At 46.6% G+C, this 17,053-nt stretch overlaps 1 protein-coding gene across 5 annotated transcripts in view; it reads left to right on the top strand.

Moving 5' to 3' along the window:
- The window catches only part of HCN4 (hyperpolarization activated cyclic nucleotide gated potassium channel 4), a 150,225-nt gene that overhangs the window by 42,927 nt on the left and 90,245 nt on the right, over positions 1–17,053 (top strand). The window lies entirely within an intron of this gene.

The following is a 17,053-nucleotide window of genomic DNA, read 5'->3' as shown; positions in this document are numbered from 1 at the left end:
CCAGCTGGTCTGCCCTTTCCCACATGACCTCCTGCACCGTGCACCCACCCCAACAGAACTTTCCTTGCTCATCTCCTAGTCAGGGGAGCTGGAGGACACATCCAAGATCTGCTCCACTCAAACAATCTGCAGGTTTCATTTACATTTAACCTTAATTTTAGTGCCCCACACAATTATTAATTTTCAATTGTGTTTTTAAACCAGCAAATGTCTCTTGCTTTGGCTTAATGTAAGGGAAAGGCTCTCCTTAAGTTCAGTGTAAATGGGGAAAAATGTTCCCACCTGATGCACAACTCCAGACTAAAAGCGTGGTGTCTGCTGCTTAACTAGTCCTACATGCCCAGTTCAGAATGTGTGCTCTGCCTGACTAATGCTTCCCATTTTCACACCTCAGAGTCCTTTCTCCCTTTTCCTTCCCCAAGAGTTAGGGAAGGATGTTGCTACTGTTGCTGCTCCTTACAGTGTCTTACTGCAGCATGGCTTGTCAGGAATTGGTATGTGCAGGGGATGGCAGCATTCATTGAGAAGGAACTTAACACCTTCAGAGTCTTACAGAGAAAGATCCTCTCTTTTGCATCTGTACATCCTTATTTCCAAATTTAATTTGGATAGGGAATAGTTAACACTGGCTTTATGAAAGTAATGGCAACATTTCCATGGAGGTTAATAAGGAAACTAACTTGTAAACCCTAGAGCCAGTTTTTGTGTAGTTCTGCACAGCAGAGGGGTTGTGTTTGGGTATTTCTGAGCAAAGTATCATCTACGGCACAGGTGAATTGTCCTCTGCAATATGTATGTAAAGTACTGCAATCAATAATTAATTACTTAGTGCAATCAATGGCTAAGGTTTATTGCTTCAACTTTAATTACAACAGGCTTACATCTCACATTGAAAAGCACATGGTAGAAGAACATTATTCAAACACGTATCTGTCACACTACATGATTTTATTGAATTTTTGGACTCTTCACAAGAAACCTGGTAATATTCCCTAAAATACAGTTAGCAAGGTAATTGCAGGAAGGAGCTCCAGGGTGGATTTGGGTGCCCAAACAGCCATGTCAGAAACCTCTTGACACTACCTATTAGGGATTTAGCAAGTAGCCCACACGCTGAGCAGATTCAGCACTGGCACTGACCAGATTCCTTGATATTTGCTTGGATTAACAAATGTTATTAGAAGGCTATGTGAGTTGGAAGAATGCACTGTCATTTAAATTCAGTGCATTCAAGTGTCCCAAGCACACAGCTGAGTGAGCTTTTGAGGGCTTCCAGTAGCTACAGCATTATACATAGTGCTTGCAAGCACAATCCTGCCCAATCCCAGACTGGAAGGACTATAAAATAGCCTCCCAGTTGTGACTGATCGAGTAATAGCTCACAAACACTGAAATGTGACACTGATCAGCTTTAAAAAGAGCAAACCCTAATTCATACTCTTGGCTGTAGATCTTTGCGTTATTTTCCACGAGTCTGGAGTTAAAAACTAACAACTGTGTTTTCTTGGGTTATTTTAGCAAGGTGTTCTCTGTATGTCACACCCTCAAGGAATTTCGGATTTAGTCTCTGGACTGTATTTGGATTTATGCAAAAGCAGCATTCAGTTTGCATGTCTCTGTGTCTCTGTATAGTGGGTTTATTCCCTTCCATCCTTATGACTGTTTCAGCATAGAACCAGCCTGGCAAACTTGAGAGCAGTAGCTGAGGTAACCACCTTGCCCAAGGTGAGATGGTCCTAAGAGTTTGGATTTTTAAGGTTCCTACTGAACCAGTGCTTATTCGTTAAAACGATGAGGTAAGTTTTTATTTCTGAGGCACTTGGCCACTCCTAGCCTTGCACAAAGGAATGAAATATGCTGGCAAGCTCCAACTCCCCCCCAGCCAGATGATCCCACCGAGCACTGAGCTGTTGTGTGCATGCAGATCTCTATGAATGCATGGATGACTCTTGATATTAGAACATAATCCTGCCCTGACATAGCTGGGAATTTGTGCAGAGAAGGCACAGTGAGTTGGGTGTCTGTACCCTGAGGCAAGACCTGCTTGGGGGCAGATTCCAGGTGGGCTGATATCTCCCTGCCTTGTGTTTCTTCTGAAGTGGTGTGGAAGGCCAGCACACCAACATGGGCTGTGCCCCTGCTGTCACCTGCCAGCCTCGGGTGGGGCAGTGGGACTGAGGGTGCACAAGGCCAGGGGGAGCTGGAGGCACCACTGTCTGGTCAGGAGGGATATTTTGGGGGGAACTTTGCTCACCCCTGTCCCTAGGTCACTTGCAGCATGTCTGCTGGAATATGGATGCTGCTTAGAGAACAGGCGTGGGCTTCCAAGGAAAATGACCTGTGAACAAAGGCTGCCTTGAAGGAGAGGAGTGGGGGCCTTCCAGATTCTGCTCGGGCTTTGTATTCCTTCTTCCCCTCTACTAAAGCATCTGTCTTGGAAACAACTCACATGAATACGAATAGCGTTTTTTGACCTCTGGAATGCAGCAGACTGCACCAAAGAGCAGATATTACCAAAATATTTGCAATATCCTTGACCCAAAGGAGTGTGGTTTGTGCCTTGGGAATTACGCAGTGCAATGCCCAGTTGCTCCGTGCTAGAGATGGGTGCAGACCCCGGAGCAGTTGGAAGGATCATGGAGGAGTGAGGCTCCATTATCCTGCACTTTGCTGTCACCAAAGCTGTGCAGCAGCATTTGGGGTACCAGTTTCAAGTTAATAATTATTTAGACCCCGAGCTTGCTTTCTGTCTTTTTGGAGAAACCAGTTTCCCCTCTGAGAGAGAGGTGCATCTCCAGGCATTTTGGTGGAGCTCCAGACCTCGTGACTCCTGTCTGAGTACAGCTTGAGATGGGAAGTTTTGCATGGAACACTCCAGCCCAATTTACTGCTGCGAAATGACACCGGTGTAATTCTCTGACTTCATGGAGTTGCTTCTCCTTGCGCTATGCGAGAGGAGTTCCTGATTTAGAATAGAACAGAGGCTTTCATCATTGTCTCATTAAATTATCATTTTAGCATCTAATATGGCTAATTCCAGTGGCAAATCTATGACCCTCCAAGAGTAAAGCAGATTAATATAGATTCAGGCTCTGTTGATTTCTGCTTTTAGTCCATTGTGAGGGGAAAAGACATCAAGTGACCTTTATAAAAACCAAGCTCAGTGCCCCTGAGTACTCCTGACTAATGCAGTGGGCTGGTTCTAGAAGCTCTTAAAAGGTGTCTAATGAAAATCAGAGTACTGGCTTCTCTTCTGAGGTGCAGATGTATGTGCTGGCTGCTGGAGTTTGTTTGCATCTGTGGCTGATCGCACATCGGTGCAGAGCCAAACTGTATTTCCAAGATCAACATTTATCTGTGACTTTGAAAGCTTTTTCACTGGGTAGATAGAATTGTTATGATAGAATTGTTATGTATTGCTTAGAGGAAGCATTGATCCAGTACAATTGGTTTAATAAAAAAATTCCAGACAAACAACGATCTGTCTAGTTTGTAGCTGACTGAAGCATATGGGTTGTAGCTGCTGCCCAGAATTGCTTGCAAAAAAAGTGTAGCATGCTGCTTTTAGAAAGACCTGAGAACAGATACACTATCTGAGGGACCAAAATAGTCCAAACAGTGGATGTAAATAGAACTGCACATTATTCACTGCCCAGTAATCTATTAACTTCTTCACAGAGAATAGAAGCTGCTGTCTCTTTGAAAACAATGGAAAACATTCCACTCGGTAACAGACACAGCTACAGATTTTAGATTTTTTTCTCTTCTCTGTTCTCCCTTACTTGTGATACTTCCCTGCAAACAGATCCATTATTTCGTTTGCTTCCTCTGCCAGAACTCCCTGGCTGCTGGGACCCTGGGGAGATTTCTGTGGCACCAAAAAAATAGATGCTCAGGTGTGAGGTATAAGGTAGGGAAAGAACAAAATCATTTGCTTCCCGTCATGCTGCAGTGTCATGCAGCCTGCCTTCTTTGGGGGAATCAGTGGGATCTACTAATTACAGTCCAAACATCTGCACCCAGTATCACTGGTGGGACTGAGCAAAGATGGGAAGGATGTGTGGTTACCTTTCCCACTCTCCTGAGCAGACCTGATTTCCAGTCTCTTGGAGTGCTGCTCTGTCTGGAGACTCTTTTCCCTGAGAAGCTTTTCCCTGTTCTGTTAGAAGGGTAAACAATTTCTGGAGTGTCCAGCAGTGCTCACTGACTTTGGCAGCTCCCTGAGGTGGGTGCTGCTCCCTGCTCTCAGACAGTAATGCCCTTTTCTCTGTCTTCTGCCCAAAATGCTGCTTCTTGTGCCGGCCTCGCTTCATTCCTGCCCACGCTCAGGGGCTGCCCACAGTGGCAGCTCTGATCCCATGACTTGCCCCTGCTCACAGCAATGAAAGTGCCCATTGTGTGAGCTGAATGTACAGCACATGGAAATTCTGGGTCAGGGAAAGCTCTGCATGGAGGGGAAGGTCAGGGAGCATTGGAGTGGCAGCAGAACCTGTGTCTGTTGTTGGAATCCAGTGGGAAGTGTGGACAGGCCCAGGTTTGGAGGGGCAGCTCCCAGCCTTGGATCTCTTCTCTTCCTCTCCGTGCTGGTGATGTGTTGCCTTGGAATGACATGGGGACGCTGCAAGCTGAGGGGGGAGTCAGATCCTGCTGCCTTTGCTGCAGAGAACTTTCCTGCCAATTCCCAGGGCAGTTTGCTGGAGCAGAACGAAGGGATCCAGGCAGGAATAATATGAAGGATAATCCAAACTGTGCTGAGCAGCATGGATTGGGTTTGTGTTGCCTCCAGTGGACTTGGAATCAAGTTGCAAGAGAAAAAATGTGTTTTTGTAGCCATGAACTAAGGGAATCAAACTATTGCAGCCATATTTCCCATGTCCATGGGCAAGTCATCACATGCTTCACACCCCAGTTCACATGTGGAAAGTAAATAATCCCACACTAGACAATCCATGTAGGAATATAGCTTTGTGTATGAGGCAAGTTCTGACCCAAGCTTGAAAACAGGGAGGCCTCAGTAAATGAAACACCTCAGTGTATCCCCAGGATATATTTTAAGACTATGATATAATATTATGGTATTTTCATGTATGTTCACATGTGGAAAATGACATAAAATAACATAAATAAGTACTAAAGCAAGCATTTAGATTTAACAAAGGGCTATGACTAAGATTTTCTGCATGAACTCAATTCAGGCTCTTCATACCAGTCCCTACCAACAGATGAAGACGTTATCTCTTCCATAGAAGCCCATGGCTCCCTCAGTGCACTCAGTGATGGTTCCCTTGGGAAAAGCTATTTAACATTTACTCCACCCCCCTTGTAAAATAACATACCTTTTTTATTACATCTTACTCAGATCCTAATCTGGGGGGGGAGGTTAACTTTTCTCTTTTTTTTTTATTTTTCGCACTTATAAAATATTCAACTATAACAGCAATGAACGTTCATTTCGCTTTGTGACACCTTGGCTGGGAAACTGGTACTGTCATGCCCAGGTGAGAGTGGGGTGGCAGAGACTTGAAGAGACTGAGGTCAAAAACATCCATGACCTGGTGTAGTGGAACTGAGGCCCAGGCTGGCAGAGCAGGAGGCCTTGCCCAACATCCCTTGTGTTCAGAGCTCTGCCCTGAGGGCACTCCGGAGGGAATCAGCCAGCCCTGGGACCCAGAAGACAAGGGCACAGGGCTAATGGCCACCTGTTCTAAGAGCAATGGGTGCTTTGAGAGGATGGGACAGTGTGATTTGGAGCATGTCTTGGCGTGGCTGGGGGGGGCAGCCAGACTGGGAAACAGCCGCGCCGATCCCACCCGGCCTCTTCCCAAGCTCTGGTGGTTGTTAGTTTGTCTGTTGTTATAGCAAAAAAATAATCATCCCTGTAAACAATGACATCGTGTTCTCTTTAATCATCGTATTACTGTAATTACAGTTTTGGATTGGGTGCTCTGTCTGTCACCTCTGCTGGAACTTTTTGGCAGAGGGGGAGTCTCGAGGGCACCACTCACCTGCCCTGGCCATCACATCTCCTTCTGCAGTTCCTTATCTCTTCCACTGCAAACCTGCCAGATTGTGCAAGAAATGGGCTCCTATAGGAGATCTCTTCCCTGCACACATCTGCCTCAGGCCCTTCCTCCCATCTTGAAGGAAGCATGAACTCTCTGGGAAGAAGTGGTTTGAACCATATAAAGACTGTAAAAATCCACATGTACAGCCAACCTCCCTTCTGCTGTTTCATTTTGACTTTGCAGTCCAGTTCTTAACACAGAGCTTTGTTCAATTGTTAAGGTTTTAAAAAACAAAATCAATCCCTATCCTCAGCATAATAATATCTCTGGATTCATTGGCAGGTGTGGATCTTCCCAAGGCTGTGCTGTGCCCTCTGCTCTGAATTCAGCAGTGGCCATGGCAGGGAGCTACAGCAAGGGAACGAGGATGCACCAGATTCCTGGGTGACTCTCCAGGCTTCAAAGGGAAACACACTCTGCCTTTAACAAACTCTCTGCTGTTTTCTCCTTTTCACCTCCAGCCCCACTCTCTCCAACCTGTTTTTTTCCCCATCCCTCGTTTCAAGTTTATGTTTCTCATCCCACCAGCCTCATCTCCATTTTCTAGGCTTCTTGTGGCAGGACTCTTGTCCAGCCAGTCCTACATCCCAATATGCAGCTTAACATCTGATCACTAAGATTTCATCTTAGTTTTTAATATCTCCCCTCACCCCTTGCAATGTTCCAGTTGCAGTGTGTTGACTTGGCTCTTTACTCAGTCCAGTTCCAGTCTCCATCCTTATCCTTCAGGTTTTTCCCTGGGTGGATCTCTCCAAATTTGTTCCCTCTCCTTCTATATATTCTTAGTTGCTCTTGTCCTTCTGACTCTTCAAACAATCTCAGTTTTCTCAGTCCCCTTCCTGTTTTAAGAATTGATCCTTTTGCCTAGTAATTTAAAACCCTTCCACATTATCCTTCTTTCTATCCTTGGACACTCACTACCAATGTTCAGACAAACTCTACTAACATTTTCTGGTTTTCTGTTTTTTAAACTCGAAATACCTCAATCCTCGGAGCTAAGTATTTAAAACAGTGAATTTGTATAGAAGCACAATCTCCACTGCATTAGTATGAAGCAGATTATGTTTGAGGGAAAAATGTGTTTTCTGAAGATGTTTATTAGTAGATAGACATGGAATCAGTGTAGGATTTCTCAGTACTATTATCAGGAGGTAAACTTGGGTTTTCAATACCATGTTATTCTGGTTAGGTAACTGTGCTAGTGCTTTCTGTGGCACTGAGGTTTTTTCTGCTGTGGAGTCATTGCTGCTGCACTGAAATCCATTTATTATGCAGATAAAAGAGTGATCTTTGTCTGGAGATAACATAGTGTCATTTTAGCTTGAAACCATTGAAATTTGTCTTTGTTTCTGATGTGTTATGAGCATCTCATTAGCAAGTCCATGAATCCCTCAGTTTGCTCTTGAAACCAACTATCTGAGCTCTCATCTCTGCCAGAGCAGAGATTTCTTCCTTTCTCTTATTTTTGAAAGCCATGTTGGTGCCAAAGCAGTTATAGGTCAATTGAGTTATTGTTGGTTCTAATTGGCACTCTAACAAGCTATTAAATCAATTTACCTACAGATGAATGTCACTCAAAAAGAAAGGTGCCAACTGCTTTTGAGAACTTCAAAAAACCCATTTCCACTGCTGAGTGCAAGGGAAAGGCCAGGCTGGAGGGAAGTGGCTACTGAGAGTGGGAGATTTCACCCCTAAATGCTCATGCCTCGAGGTCTGTGGCTGATCACAATCCAGGCTGTTCCTGTGTGAGGTAGGATGAGACTATTTCCAGAACTCGAGGCTAAGGAAAGAATTAAGAAAATCACCAGCTCTGATGGGTGCTCTGATATCCCTTCCCTGGTCTGTAACAGAGCATGGGCTCATTTTCATGCCGAGAGATCTGTGTCCTCTCCTGCTTCCCTCCCACACACACTGTGTGACTGCTGGGGCAGGTGCAGTATCCACAACCATCTCTCAAGCCCGGCAGCACCCACTGGGGACATCACTGCCTTTTGGCTGTCTAGGGATCTGTAACTTCATGAGATGTACTCGCTTTAGTTGCAGAAGAGTCAGAGTCATTATGGTGAAGGGGGTTCCTTCTGAACCGTTTAGCTGACCTCTTCCCCACAGCAACACAGCGCTCACGGCCACGAGTCAGAGCATTTCTTACTGAGATGGTTGGAAAACAGTCACTTGGCAGCCTACAGGGCAGGACGAGGTTTCTTGCCCGGGTGGCACTGCATGTTCACCCTGGAGGCTCCACATCAAAGCTGCTCTGTGTATGACAAGCATGAGGAGTGCCCAGGTGTCCTTATCGAGTGGGCTGGTTTTTGGTGAAGCATGAGGCACAGGAGAACACAGCTTGGCTCTGTGCAGCTCCACATCTCTGCAGTGCTGACAGCACTAAACCCAGGGTTTGTCAGCAGAAACAGCACTTAGAACTCCAGAAACAGAGAAGAGGGAGCAGATTTGTGACTGGGCTAACAAGGTGCTGTTATAGAGACCTTTTCCTGCCCCTTAACCCAGGTTTGCTACCTGGGAAGTGCCTTTACAAATTGAAATTACTCATTCAGTGCAGTACATTCACAGTGGCTGACATCAAATATGGTCACCCGGTGCCTGGTGTCAGCTCCAGGCTGTGGAAAGACCAGGCTATTATCTCCCAAGGAGACCCTGCAGGCAGCGGGGAAGACAGTGCTGAGAGAGCAAAGCAGATGAGCATCCAAAGGGGAATTCCAAGGTCAGCTTGAGGGTCCACCACTTGCACATTATAGGGGCACAGCAGCTTCCCCAGCGATGTGCAAAAGCTAATCTCATTTGTGGTGACTCGTCCAAATGTGCTAATTAAGGATTTAAATCTCTGCCTCTTTGGATGGCGGGGTTGTCTGTGTTTGTGCATCCATTGTTACAGAGCTCGGAGGCAGGAGAGGAGCTGCAGGTTGCCAGCTGACTCCAGTGTAGGAGCTGGAACTCCTGGATTTTGATTTTCACAGCCGTGCTCAGGGTGCTTGTGACTGCCAGGGAATTGGTGGTTGTGCATAACTCCTCATCCCTGTGCTCAGCTCCGGTGGGGCTGTGTGCGGGGGAGCTCTGCTGGGAGTCGGTTCTCCTGGTCAGAGCCGCTCTTACAGTGTGATCCTCAGCTCCACCTGAGCACGGGGGGGGGATGGAAAACACGGTGAAGTGCATTTGGATTTGCCAGAGTGTGGGGAAGAAATGTCTTGCAAAGTTATCAGCGCTCCAAAGCTCGGGAGGGAGATAACGGCTGCATTCCAGAGACTGGGGGGCTCCAGTTAATAAGTCCTTCCCACATGATTTCAGGGCAAGGCGCTCACTCATCCCAGCTCTAACACTGTCACCCAGGGCAGCGGCTCAGCCGCGAAGGAGCAGCGTGTGCGTGCTGTGTGTCACCGGGGGACGGGGAGGCCCCTCATTATCCAGCCCTGCTCCGTGTGTTCCCTCCCCTCTGTCCACCTTCGAGTCCAGCTGGAGGTGGTGCAGAGAGACAGTGCAGTGACACCCTGGCTCTCTGCAGAGCAGCAGGAGTTGCACAGCGAGGCAGTGCAAAGGCAGTGTCCTGGACCAGCTCTCCCAACAGTCCAGGTGATAAGAGAAATGATAGTGATGACTGTCTCAGGGCAGCTTTTTTAACAATAGCAAACCCACTTTCATTAAGCACAAATTCCTGATGCTTGACCTTTCCCCCTTGCTTTCAGGTACTTATGCATGCACAAGTTAATACTTCTATTAATAACAAGAGGAATGTATTTTTTCATCCTTATTTTTCTGTGAATTGTGGGAAGGGCAGGAGAAAGGACCAGTCTAGACTACAGATGATGGTCTGTTCTCCTTGATGCCCATACAAAGCATTTGTATCATTCTCCCATGCTCATTTAGCTGCAGATGCACTTTGAATCATAAGCAATGTATAACAGCCAGAAGGACAAGCTGGAAGGCAAATCAGGCATCTGTTTTGGACCCTGTGAGCCATCCTGGACAGATACTCTGTACCTTGATTTCTCCAGCTCTGAAAAAGTGGGGTACTGCTGCCGGGGGGCATGGAAGGTGCTGGAGGACTGTAAAATATTTTAATGTAACAGCAGATGCCAGAGTAGATGTCAGCAGGTGTGTGGTTGTTATCTACAAGGCAGTTTTGTGAGAATTTCTTCTTGATTCTCCATTTTTGTGTACTGCAGTAGATTTGGTTTCACCCCTTGTCCACCTTTTGCTAGGACCACAAAAATTAGTGGATCTATGTACTGTTAGGTGATTCCTGAGTCATTGGCTCCTTTGTCCTAACAAGGAAAGTGGTTACCAACACTCTACAGTTCCGTGTGTGGTGCTGTATTGTCTGGCATATTTAGAACTAGGCTAGAAAAACATAGGAAAAAAGCCTTCAGGGAGAGGGAGACAGGAGGAATTTTACCTTTTATGTCCATAAATGAGAATTGTGCAGCCCCTGCGTGGGGTTTGGAGATGCTCTAAAAAGAAAATGTTCCATCTCTTTCTCGCTAGTCATGTGCACTGCAAGGTGTGCTACCCTTTTCTTTGGGAATATGTGACTCCTGACTTTGGTAAACACTCCCAAATAACAGGTCTGGCACAGAAGCTGGCAAGATGTCTGTCCCTTTCTGTGGTGTGGCAGCCTTAGAAACATCCCTTCAGCTGGCTGACTGTTGAATCTTCTGGATAATCTGTTGTGATCTTTGGCTTTTAGTGCAAACACAAGTGTGACTGGGATCGTGCCAGCCTTGGTCAGGGCCATACAGCGTGTATGCTGTGGTTAGACATGCTTAAACTCCACATTTGGCAGTGATTTTTGGCTAAACCTTGACTGATTTTGGACAGTTTCTGGTCCTCGCTTTTGCAAAACCTCATGGAAGGTTCCACTGTTGGGGTCGTGTATTCCCTTTGTGACTGGGCTCCTCTGCTGTCCCTTTGCAGCACAGGCACTCCTCTCTCATCTGCTCCCAATCCATCACCCAAACAGGGTGGACTCCACTGCCTTCTCATTGTCTGTAGGAACTCATTGGAAGTTGGGCCCAAGCCTTCCAAACACAGGCAGCTCCTTCAGCAGCACAAACAGGAATGTGGGCTAACAGTGGCAGATGTGGGAATGGCCTAGGACTCCTGCTTTTGAACAGGGGATCTGAAAGCCTCATTTGCAAGTAAATTCACACAGCCAAATCTGCAGTGCAGACAAAAAAAGATTTGCCTTGACATCATCTGCCCTGCTCCCAGCTCCGCAGTCAGTCAGGAGAGCAACGCACAGCTCCAGCCTCTCCAGCTCAGCAGAATTAAGGCTAAGCTTCATCATGAGCTAATGCAAGCTGTTCCCACCCCAAATAATTGGCTGCTGGATGCTTTGTGTCTGTCTAACCATTGCTGCATGTGGGTGGATGTGTTGTGTGTGTGTGAATGAGTCTGCTTGGGAAAGTGATACATAACATCGGGGGTGCATTAATAATACAGTGCCTTGTGAATGATGGGGATGTGAGCACTGTAAACCAGAGCTGGGCACGTCAAACATCTCTACAAGGATCACTATCACCGGTACCACAGGATGGTGATTCCCACATCCAGACCACCACTGCCTCTTTTTTTTCTCTTCCTCCCACCATGAACCACCTTGGGAGTCTTTCTAGTCCGATGTTTCCCATAGCTGAAATTTCAAAGCAGGATAAAAAGCAGCACATTGTCTCAAAAACTCAGTCCCCCAATCAGCACAACCCTCTTTGCAGGACCTAAAACCCCATGGTGAATAGAAAAGATGATGCCTATCCATGGGCATTGCTGTGGAGACACTGAGGGATGGAAGTCATGCCTGACTTGGGGACGTAACCCCTCTGGGACTTGGCAGCTGTTCTAGGGTATTACTTTCACAAGGCTGAGCTGTTCTGAAACACTTCCTCCAGTGTAATCATCACACACACACTCTCTCTCAGTAATGGCAGCCCATCAGCATTTCTTTCCAGTTTCCTAGATAAGAAGTGCAGAGACAAGCTGTGAAAGAGCTCAACAAGATGCCTTGACGTGAGTCACTCACATTTCCTCAGCTTGGCCCACAGATAATCTCTAGGCCTTGCTTTCTCTACACATCCCTGTGGCCAGGATTTTTCCAGGGAAAGGGCACCTCTTTGAACTAAGGACAGGTGAGTGGAAACTTGTGCCTGCCCAAAACCTGGATACTAAGATCTGCAGTCCAGTTAGGGAAAAAGACATATATATATGTTGGCTATACCTCCAGTTGTCCGGTTCAAGGTGGAGCACAGCTTTCCTACAGCTGGTCCAAGAGGAGGGGAGAGAAATCTTTATAAGCTCTTTGAAGACTGTTTTTTGAAAGGCAAAATATATGTGGCCTGGTTAGCTCAGGAATCAGAAGGGAGAATATTCCAAATGAAGTAGTTTTGTAGCAATATAAGGTACCCTGATCCTTATAAATCCGTGGCTGTTGACAGAGCAAACTGCTCACCTTTGCAGGCAGGCAGATATCACTGCGAATAATTGTGGTACAGTTCAGATAATGTACTTCAGCTTTACTCAGGCCCTGCTCTGGAGCTGCAGTTGGATGTTGTTCTGCTGCATTTCCCCTCAGCATTGGCCTTGCTACAGTGCTGGGTAAGGTTATTTCTGCACACACTGAAGTTCTTATGGATACAGAAGGACTGACGATCATTTCATTGAAATTAGGTTTCATTAGTAGACACATGGGGCCAAATGCATGGGTGAGAATCCATTGCAGCTCGTGGGGGTGACACTGGGAATCAGTTTTCCTCCTGGGAAGCACCTCAGGCCGGTTCCCTGCACGTACCTCCGAGGCACGTGTGGGCTCTGTGTCTGGCACTGTCTGAGACCTGCTAATGCTGCACAAGGCAGCGATTCCAGATTACATTCACAGTTTGATGTTTGTGCAATGGATCTTCAAAGCAGGGTTCAGTGAGCCCGTTGCTCCAGCAGGGGTGTTTTAGTGCACTGAATTTTCTGCTCTTCACCCACAAAACAGCTATTTCTGATTCACTGATGTCTTGCATCAGGAGATCCCTAATTTACTATCTGAATATCTAACACGTTTTCGATGTACTTGAGAGCAGAGCTAATCTGCTCTCTGCTTTTCCCGGACTCCAGTGAAAGACCCTCTGCTGTTCCCCACCGGAGCACTGAGGATGTTGGCTGGAGTGGCTTGCAGAGCTTTCTCCCAGGTACCCTCATCACTGAACCATCTTCCTCCTGTTCCTCACCCTCCCTGTGATCTCCCAAGTGCCAGCCAGTTGGGCTGAGTCACAGCACAGACATTTCTGGTGGGATGAAACAAGAAGAAGAACCCTGGCTTTTGCCTTGCTCTAAGCTTACTGAAACAGAAGGATTCGATTAACTGAACAGAAGAAAACCTTAGAAATCACGGAATGCAGCGTTACTGAAGTGCACAAGTTCCCAGCCCATTTCCGTGGTACCCCAGCACATCCCTGCTCCCACTGAAATCAAATCCTGCTGCAGTGGCCTTGAAACTGGGTCCTGTGTGCGCAGAAATAAAAAACTACAAGGATATTTCATGTTTTAGAGAAGAGGGCCCTTTGAGAGTGTGTTCCTCTTGGAAAAGCTGGAATTCATTGAGACATTGCTGCCATCCTACATTCCCAAAACGGAGCAGGGAACAGATTTGCCTCTAGGCACCACAACCAAGGGATAAGACGTGTCTTTTCTTTTGAGACATGAAACTTAAAAGCCTGGAATAGTCTTTTGTGGCTGTAACTTTCAGACCCCAGAGCATGTTTAGGTTCTTTTAGGGTGTCCTCTTCCAGACTCAGGAACAGAGGAAGATTTTCCTGGCCTGGCTGGGAGGGCAAAGTGCCACTGCCCATCTCACAGCTCCACGTGGTTCTCTGGGCTCAGGTGTGAATGGACCCTGTGATGAGCTCCTACCTTGCACTAAGGGAGTTTAAAAGTTAAAACAGGTAATTTAAAACACACACTCATTTAATGGAATCTGCACCTTCAATAGGGAAGTGTTTGACTGTCACTGCCTTGGAACAGGTACCTGTCCCACTGTCTTTCTGGTGATCATTTACTGTGTCAGCAAAGCAAACTGCATGTTTCAGTTCTACCCAAAGGCTGGGGCAATTATACTGGTCATGTGTCCAGAAATCTTTGCAGAGATTGTTATTTCACATTCACTTTGAAGCATGTCTGAGCCTGATGCCAAAGTGTAAATACAGGGGTTTTTTACATTATTTATTGGGTTTTCATGACTATCATATCTGCACTGCCCCAGCTGTTTGTAGAAATAGCTTTGTCATATTTCTGTGAACTAGCAAGGATATATATTCCCATTTTACGACTGGAATACTAATATACAGAGAAAGTACATTATTTTCTAGTGGGTTGCTCAAGCAGTCTGAACTTGAGTGGTGCAGACATCACAAGTAGTCCCTCGGTGACAAGACTGTCCTACCTTTCCCTGCAGTGTCCCTCTAGGCAGGATGGAAGCTGGCAGGCTGGAGCCTCCCTGTTATGTATTGATGGAAAATGGGCTGCATCGAGCTGAATATATTTCTGAAACAACTTGTTTCTGGCAGGTTGTTCATTCTAAAAATATATTTATTTCTAATTGCTGAGCAGAATGCTTAATGAATTCTTCCTTCCCAAGAACAATTAATCAAAGAAATGATTTAGGACTGGCACTTGCTCCCCCAGGGCTCAATGGCTGTGTTCCATTGACTTAAGTAGAGCAGAGCGAGTCCAGCCCATACTGGAAAACATTTATCTAAGCATTTTTTAATGGTGCCCATCACTATTTGTCTGCATGTCTCTGGCACTCTGTATATTGGAGGAGCAGCACTGGACATCAGAGTTACAGCAGTTGGCTGGAATAAGTTTTGCAACCAGTGTTTTCCTGGTTTGTATATTTTTTTAAAGGAGAGTTATTATGCAAATTCACCTTTATCGTAATGGGGACTTGGAACAGTGAGGAGAGAAGAGGCTGCAGTTCCAGCTTGCTCTGGAAGGCTTCTTGACAGGAACAAATGGCTGGGGAGGACCGTGTGGGTCACTGAGACCCTGCAACACTTGATAAAGGAGAATCCCCTGGGAATCCCCACACACCACCAAGATCAAAAGGCAGAAATTTGCAGTGTGTCCTGGGAAGAGCAGGAGAGATCCGTCAACATCCTTCATCTTGGCAAAAGGATGAGAGGTGCTAAGTGGAAATGCCTGGATCTCATCACCTGCTTCCTTTACAGGCGTGTACATGCACATTCCATGGCACACAGTGAAGGTGAAAAGCCAAACTGGCTCCTACCAGTCTGACTTGAGGGGAAAGGCCTTATATGTCCTGAACGTGGCCACTGAATTCTTCATGTTCTGTATAACTGGTGATTCAAAGCATCCTCTGTGGGCACGTGTCTGACTGTATCCTTTCTGGGGAGGAGATATTCCAAATGTCCAGCTTCTGAGTTTTCCATTCTCCTAGAGTATGCACCAGGCCCTCCTCATTTCCCCCAAGTCTCCTGCTGCCCTTCAGCTTTTGCTGGGTTCCCTCATTTCAGTCAGTTCAGTGCAGAAACATTTGGGGGCACAACCACCACAGCTTCTCAGGAACTGAAGGGGCTTTGCAGCCCAGGGGCTCCTTGCCTGAGGATGTGCCCTTCTGTGGAGCTGAAGGGCTAAGCTGGGAGCTCCCAGACACTCAAGTGAGTGTGAGGATTCCTGGTCTCTCTTCTCCTTTCTGCTGAGGACATGTGTGTGAGCAAGGCACTCTGGAATAGCTGCCTCTCCGTGCCTCAGCTTCCCCCACTGGCAGATACTGAGGGTGAGACTCCACCACCTCCTACCCTAATGTGCTTTGAGGTCAAAAGAGAAACAGTCTCCTGGGAGCTCCATAGTGTTTCAGCACATGCAGGAATTAATTCAGCATCCCATGTTCAGAGGGGACAGTGGACTCATGGATGCAGTAGGTGAGCTCAGTAAGTTTCTGCTGAGACTGAAAATAATCAGAAGCAATTGGACTTTTTTTTCCTCCCTTAACTGCTGCATTTTTGGAAGGTGATTTATCTCTTGTCTGGGGTCTCAGGTACCTGAGTAGCCCCAAGATCCCAGCAGCATTAGTCTTTTTGAGGATTCATTGTACTCCATTCCAGCCTGAACAACTCATTTCAAACACAAGTCTGATGTTTGCAGTGGGAGAGTTGGGGAGGAAAAGTATTTTGTGCTCTTGAAACTGCAGCACACATAGGCAGTACCTCGTTACCATTTCGATGTCTTACTCCCTTCCACCCCAGCTTCTCTTCCCCACAGGAAGAGGCTCATGGCACTGTGTGCTCAGCCTTGTCTGAAACAGCGATGCCAGCAAGAACATTGCCCACCAGGGCTGAAGTGAGGATGTAAATCAGTGTTCTGTTGATTCTGTAGTACAGATCAGTAGGAGTGGAATTATCCTCCATCTATCCCAATCCGTGGTCCTTACACATTGTTCCTTTGGCACTTCCCCCAGCACTTCAGCCACATTCGCTGAGTAGGCAGCAAATGCGCAGTAGAGTTGCCATTGCTGTTGGCCAAGGTTTGTTAACCCAGAAGCAACACTTGGTAAAGAAGGCATTTGACTGGGGAGGGAACTCTGTCTCCCAGGTGTTCTTACCCTGTGCTGTGTAACCTCCAGGTCTGTGGAGAGCCACATGCAGCCAACAATACTCTGTCATGCTGGCTCTCCCTCCCTTCAGTGAGAGTCTGGTTTAGGAAGTTTTGAGCCTTTAGTGAGACAGATTTGAATATGGTCATACAGAAGACCACTGGAAAACCCCAAACTACTTTCTATTACCTCTTTCTGGCAGCTTTTTGGATTCCCACCCTGCCATTAAGCAGAAAAGAGGTTAGACTTTTTCTCCCTGCCCCATCTGGCATATCCAGGGCTCACACAGAGTGGTAGGAATGCGTGCACGGGTGCTGAAGTCTGGCAGATGCTCTTGCTTGTCTCAGACATAAATCCTGGTAACTTCAGAAGTTGGGAATATGAGAGA

Source organism: Lepidothrix coronata, unplaced genomic scaffold (assembly GCF_001604755.1).
Source record: "Lepidothrix coronata isolate B3197 unplaced genomic scaffold, Lepidothrix_coronata-1.0 Scaffold58, whole genome shotgun sequence".
Taxonomy (NCBI): Eukaryota; Metazoa; Chordata; class Aves; order Passeriformes; family Pipridae; genus Lepidothrix; species Lepidothrix coronata.
This window is presented reverse-complemented; position numbering and strand designations above follow the sequence as displayed.